Source organism: Pteropus medius, unplaced genomic scaffold, assembly GCF_902729225.1.
Source record: "Pteropus medius unplaced genomic scaffold, Ma_sr-lr_union100, whole genome shotgun sequence".
Classification (NCBI taxonomy): Eukaryota; Metazoa; Chordata; class Mammalia; order Chiroptera; family Pteropodidae; genus Pteropus; species Pteropus medius.
Genome location: NW_024340701.1, coordinates 8041246 through 8047970, shown reverse-complemented (window position 1 = coordinate 8047970; position 6725 = coordinate 8041246). Strand labels below are relative to the sequence as shown.

Below are 6725 nucleotides of genomic sequence, written 5' to 3'. Positions count from 1 at the left end.
TCTTCTTCCTTGCTCTGTCTCCCAGCTGCCTCTCTTAAGATCTTCTCTGCTATCACTGTTGGCATTCAGTCCGTCTCCCTGTCATCTTGGAAGCTCCTGGAGGACAAAGACCCTGTCTAGTTCATCTCTGTGTCCTCAGCCTCCACCACCACAGGGCTGACCTGGCTCAGAGATGGAGTCAGTGAATGAATAAAAATGAATGAATGAATGAATGAATGAATGAATGAGTGAGTGAGTACACAGTGCCAGCTGCATCACATAAAATAGCAGCTAACAGTTTTTTGAACACCAACCATGTGCCACCAAGTGCTTGGCTAACTTACTTTTTATAAGCATCATCTCTTTATCCTGCGATACCTGTGCTATTATCTATTTTTTATTATCATGATAGTCCTCGTTTTATAAATGAGGAAACAGAGGAACAGAGAGGTAAAGAAACTTGGGTAAGGTCACAAAGCTCCTAAGTGTCTTTGGGATTCCAATCCAAGCCACAGGCTCATTTGAGAGATTTTGCACATACTTTCAGCTACATAGAGAGATATCCTCTTGTACATATGCATTATTGTGCATGCGCACACACACACACACACACGGGTACACACAGATGCAGACATATGACTGTGCAGGCTGCAGCCCTGTGCTCCTGGATGCCCACTCCTTGGATTTGCTCACACCCAGCATAGCAATGGGGCTCACAGAGGCTGGTGCCAGGCCAAGGGCAGGGTAGAGTGTGTGGGAAGAAGTCAGGTGGGCTCTGAGACTGGCCCACCCTTTTACTGCCCTGGGGATGCAGCTCCTTGTCCTTACTCACCTCCAGCTCTGTCAGGGATATGGAAATCCTTTCTTTCAAGTCTGCCCGCTCCACGCAATCTCCACCCCAAAACGATGGTTCCCTGTCATGAAGGAAGCAAAGATTTCCCAGATGCCTCTGGTGTACCAAGCCCTGTGTTAGCTCCCTACACAGTGCCACTCCTGGAGCAGCTTACCAGGGTGCCCAAGTCATCGGAGCTGGAAGCGGAAAGGGAGTTCTGATTTAGGTATGTTGAACCCACCAGCCCAGCACGTCCCTCACTGCCCAAGTCTCTCACTAGGACTGCCCCCAAGCTCCCTTTAGGTCTGATGGAGGATGGTCAATCCTCCCCAGGAAGCAGGGGAGAGACTTCAGAGGGGAAGGCCTTGTTTGAGGTCACATAGCCAGTAGAGAGGAAGCTGGAGCCAGGTGAGGGGGAGTGGTGGTGGTGGTGGAGGCAGGTCTCAAGAGCACATTTCAAGAGCTGAACTTGAGGCTGGCTGGGGGCCAGTCTGGAGGTTTGGGGAAACTCTCCCTGGCACTGGCTCTCTTCGCCAGCTCTTTCCTAACAGAAAGGGGCCCGCCGGGTGCCGGGTGTCCAGACCAGGTTTGAGCAGCAGGCAAGTTTGTGAGCTGTGTGTCCCTATGCTGGCATTCACATACATGGCTGGACAAGGGTTCCTTTGAGGGTGGCTGGGGCACAGGTGCGAAGGGCTTGTGTTGCTCTGTGTGCAGATGCGTTCGAGTGTGTTTGCATATGTATGTGTGTGTCTAACGTTGCCGCCACTGCACCCTCATGTGTGCCTGATTCGTTTTGGTCTATGAAACCCATCTCTTCCAGGATATCATCTGATTCTCACCACAGGGCTATGAGGAGGCATGGCAGGGGACGAGGAGGAAGGGAGGCTGAGAGGAAGCTAGGACCCCTTGTGCAGGGTGAGAGGAAGCGCCTGACTGCAGGGAGCAGCTATATGCATGTGTTCATGTACAGGGGAGCTCCCGTGTGTGTGTGTGTGTGTGTGTGTGTGTGTGTGTGTGTACGCTTGTGCATGTGAGTGCTCTCTCTAGAGAAGACTGGAAATAATGATCCCTCAGGTCTCTGCCAGCTCTGCTGAGCTTGTTCCTGCAGGGCTGTCAGTGTTGGGGTATTTTGGGGTCTGCGTGGGCAGGAGAGTGTGTCAGGGTTTATATATGCCTGGTGAGAGAGAAAGCCCATGTGTGCTGTGGGTGAGTCGGAGTGTCTTCTTCCACCAGACGGTTCCTGAAACCCCAGGCCTCAGAGAAAAGACCGAGTGACAGCTCAGAGGGTTGGCAGGTGCTCTCTAGATCCCTCTGCCCACCTGGCAAAGGCCTGGGCTGACATTGGGCATAGCGCCACCTTGTGGAGCCACAAGGTGGGATCCGTGTCATCACTGGGAAGCCAGTTGATGACCTCCCTGGAAAGTGGGATGGTGATGGAGGAGCGGCCTGGGTGAGCTAGAAGGCCAAACCACCCCCAGAGCCTGACTGAGCCACTACGTCTTGGTTGTGCCAGTTTTCTGGCAGGAAAAAGATCCAAAATGCTTCCCTGAGGTTTTACTCTAACATTCCAAATCTGTCCCTAAATCCTCCTGGCATCCTTCTCTTCCCCCTATTATGATGGACCAGCGAAGACAGACACTGACCAGATTCTTGAAACTGAGATAAGCAAAAGGTGACCGATTGTCCTGGTTTGCCCAGAACTTAAGGGGTTCCCAGGATATGAGACTTTCAGTTTTAAAATCTCTTCTGTCTTGGTGGTTTGGTTGCCATCTCTGTAGTATTTGGTAACTCCCAACCCGGGTCTCCCCCCAGACCTCTCTCCTGGGTTCAGTCCCCTCATCCGCCGCTATGGATGACAGTGCCAGGCTATCCCATAGGCACAGCCACCCCAGTGGCTGTGGAATCATTATGATCATTATGATCTCTAAGCCTCTTCCTCTTCCTGTGTTCCTAGCTCAGTGAGCAGCATTACCACCTACCTGTCACCCAGACAGACATGTGGGCTCCTCTTTGATCCCTCCCTGTTCCTCACCTCCCACGTCCAGCCCTGCCAGTTCCATGTACTGTCACCTCTCCAGTCTGCTCGTTTCTCTCTCTTTTCCACTGCCTTTGCGCTGACACCATCAGCCTCCCCTGGCCTCCCTGGCTCTAGCCATTGCCCTGAGTTCACCTAGACCATGGCCAGACCACGGAGTCTATTTCCAGCTTCAGGATAAGAGAGAGTGTTGCTTTGAACTTGATTCCAGGTTCTAGGTCCTGAGAACTCATGCCAGTCTTGGGACACGCCCTCCTCTTAACCAGCAGTGGAGGAACTGAGAAGGTTCTACCTATGTCCTTGAGGGCTTTGTCTGGGTAGGCTGGCCACGGCCAGTTCAGGCCCCTCTACTCCATCCCCACACTGCAGCTGGGGGCTCTTCCTGTTCAGGCCCCTCCATGGCTCCCTGTTGCCCTCAGGATTGAAGCTGGAGCTTCTCAAAAGGCTCTGCATGACCAGCTCCTATCAATCTTGGAGTGACACTGCTAACCATTGTTCTACCTGTACCCACTGTGCTGCTGGTTTTCTGTGTTCTGTGGGGAATGATAATGCTATGTGTGTAACGTGTGTGTATATGTGTGCACATGGTGTGTATGTGGTGGTATTTGTGTGTGTAGTTGTGATGGTGTGTGTGGTGATTGAGGTATGTGTGGTTGTTGGGATGGTATGTGGTGATGGTGATGGTGTGTGTGTGGGGGGCGGTTGGGATGGTGTGTGAGTGTGCTGGTAGAGACAGAATAGGGCTTTCAGACCCCTCATGTCTACTGCAACCACAGCAGTTCCATTCGTATCTGTTTTGTGGATTGGGGTTCCTCATGTGACCTCCTTTGTAAGAAGGCTTCTGTGACTCTGAAAGGTTAATGAAGAATCACTGCTCTAAGGTGACTGGTTGTCCTCTGCACCTCCTCCATGCCAAGTGGGTTCCCACCTCTGTGCTCTTGCCCATGCTCTTCCAACGACCTCCATCTCTGTCTGTGGAAATGTCACCCTCTCAATGGCCATTCTGAGAGGATCTGCAGTGACTACTGCATCATCCTCACTAGCTGCAGCCCCTGACCAGCCTTCCCAGGACCAGCTCTCAATTGGTGCTGTGACCCAGGCTCTTTGGCTCTGCCAAGGGAAGGGCTCCCTACTTTGGGGACCACTGATGGGTACCCCAATAAGCTTCTGGGGCTCACTGCAGGGATAGGATGGCTCCCTTCTCTGTACGCCATTGCCCTTCATCTCTCCCTCCTTTGTGTTCTGCTCTTACTCACCCACCTAGGCTGAGAACTCACCGCCTCAGTAATCTTCACACTAGTATTCTTCCTTTCGTCTCTGCTGACTCATTCACAGAAATTAATAAAACCTCAACAGGGTTTTTGTGCAGAAAAACCCTTCCCCAGACTCGGTGGGGAAGACAGAGGAGAATATCACGAGTTTGGTTTGGACCTTGCAAGTTTGATTTGGACCATCCAGATGGAAATGTCCTCCAAGCAGTTAGAAGTGTAGGTCTGGAGCTCGGGAGGGGGCTCAGAGCAGGACCCTGAGGATTCCATTATACTGTGTGCTCTGGAAGGCAGTTCCTGACCATCTTGCTCACCACTGAGTCACCAGACCTAGCACAATGACCAACACCTAAAAATAGCCACATAAATCCTAGGTGGATGAATGAAGGAGTCCACAATAGCCCAAGACCTAGGAGGAGAAACCAGAATGTATGATGTTGGAAAAATCGAGAGAAACAGGTTTCAAAGGTGAAAAGGTCAGCAGTGCCAATGTGGCAGCCTGAGTAAGAGCAGACAACCATGATTTATGTTTGGGAATGAGGAGATCAATGGCGACTTGGCGAGTGACGTGGTGAAGGTGGAAGCTGAGGTGAGTACTCAGTGAGTGTGGAGGTACATTTGCAGAGTGGTAAAAGTCAGGGTAATTCTGAGAGCCCTTGCAGAAGAGGTGTGGAGTGAACAGTGAGTGCAAAGCCTCGTCCGGTCAGCCTCGGCCCTGGTCAGGAAGCCAGGATCAGACTGAGTGAACTTGAACAGCTGTGGTTGGAGGAGCTGTAGTGACTCTACTGCATCCTCACTAGCTGGAGCCCCTGAAAAGCCTTCCCAGGACTGGCCCTCACTTGGTGCTGAGACCCAGGCCCATGGTCCTGCCAAAGGAAGGGCTCCCTACCTCAGGGAACACTGATGAGTGCTCTTGTTTTAAAGTGTCCCTGGGAAGTAGGTAGGTGAAAAAGGGATAACTAGAAGCTTATAGTTTTCTTTCCCTCTCCTAAAACTGAGATTTTTTTCATAAGCTCCAGGCACATCAGATGTGGAGGCGGAAAGCATCTGGGAGGAGCTGAGATACCCCAGAAGCACTTGAAGTCAGAGAGAAGGTTGGCTTTGCATCCAGATGGCTCAATAAACCCCACACCATCTCACTGCTAGCTGGAACCTAGTCTAGTCTTCCAGAGCTGCCATGGTGGCACCTAGCCCAGAGGTGGCCCTCACATCAGTGGTGGTAGCTCTGAGGGATGCTGGGGCTTCGGCTCTGGCTGGCTCACTTCCTTGCTAAGTGACCATGGGCCAGGAGCACCTCTTCTCTAAGAGCGTTTCTTGTCTCTACAGTGGATTCAATTTACTGCCCAGTGCCCTGACATTCGAGGACTCCAAACTGTCCTACAGAGACCAGTAGCAGACACAGCACAGCACAAAAGATGCCTGGAGATGGAGTGATCAGAAATAGGTGTGGGGCCTAAAGATTCCCTTCCTATTTGTTGAGGGTCTACTAAGCCCAAGGCGAGGTGCTGAGAGCAGAGGTGCAGCCTGGGAGGCAGGAGCTCAGATTCTAGCTTCCTTTGCCTTTAACTCAGTGCATGACCTTGGTTTCCAATTTCTTGTGCATGCGCAATATCAGAATCACCAAAAAAATGACACAGATTGCTGGGCCTCACCCCCAGAATTTCTGATGTAGTAGGTCTGGGGTGGAGCCCAAGAATTTGCATTCCTAACAAATGCCCAGGAGATGCTGATGCTGCTGGTGGAGATATAGAGCTTTAAGAAATGCGGGGTCGGGGAGGAAGAGACAGGGTAAAGGGGGTCAAATATGTGGTGACAGAAAAAAATCTAACTATATGAGGTGAACACACAGCGTAAATATATATAAATATATATATATGTGCCTTACTGTTAAAGTGTACAGCTGAAACTTACTGGATTTTGTTAACCAATGTCACCATAAAGAGAAAAAGAAAAAGAAAAAAAGAACCGCTGGCCTAGCCACTCCTCCTTTCTGAGTCTGAATTTCCCCAGCTCTCAACAGGGAGACTTACCCTGGCCCTGCCCCCTCCCAAGAGGTGCAGTGAGGCTCAAATTTAAAAAGCCAGGTGAACCTTTGAACTTCTGAGAGCTGGTTGGGACTTCAAAAATCTATCTGCTTTGAACTCCCCACTTGACAGGAGAAGAAACTGAGGACCAGCGACTGCTCAGACCAAGATCACAGTCAGTTTGAAGGTGACAGAGCTGGAACTAGAATCCAAATAGTGTCCACCCTTCTCCTGGGCTCCCCCAGCTTGAAGGAGATGCTTTTAGCATCTTGTCTTTTAGATGAAGTCACAATACATGGCATTTATAGCTGATGCTTTGAGTGTCCTGCCTGTGTCCCTTGTTGTTTGCCATTTCTGTGCATGCTGGCCTGACAGCTTTCAAGTGCCAGCCCCTGTGACTCTGCCTAAGGACTTTCTCTGGACTTGGAGCCCTAGGGCATGCATGCAGAAAAGTTGCCAGAGACTTAACATGCCCTCCCCCACAGCAGATCCCAGCAATGACTGGTGGATACACACCCAGCTCCCTCTCTGGATTGGGACAACTTTGAGGCGTGGTCTATATTATTACCCAGAATTCCTTGGTGGAA

At 51.0% G+C, this 6725-nt stretch overlaps 1 long non-coding RNA gene across 1 annotated transcript; it reads left to right on the top strand.

Moving 5' to 3' along the window:
- Positions 1-4233: 4233 nt before the first annotated feature.
- Positions 4234-6348, top strand: LOC120621547 (uncharacterized). Its single transcript, XR_005658186.1, has 3 exons — positions 4234-4703; positions 5441-5558; positions 6271-6348. It is a non-coding gene; the product is annotated as an uncharacterized LOC120621547 (long non-coding RNA).
- Positions 6349-6725: the final 377 nt, after the last annotated feature.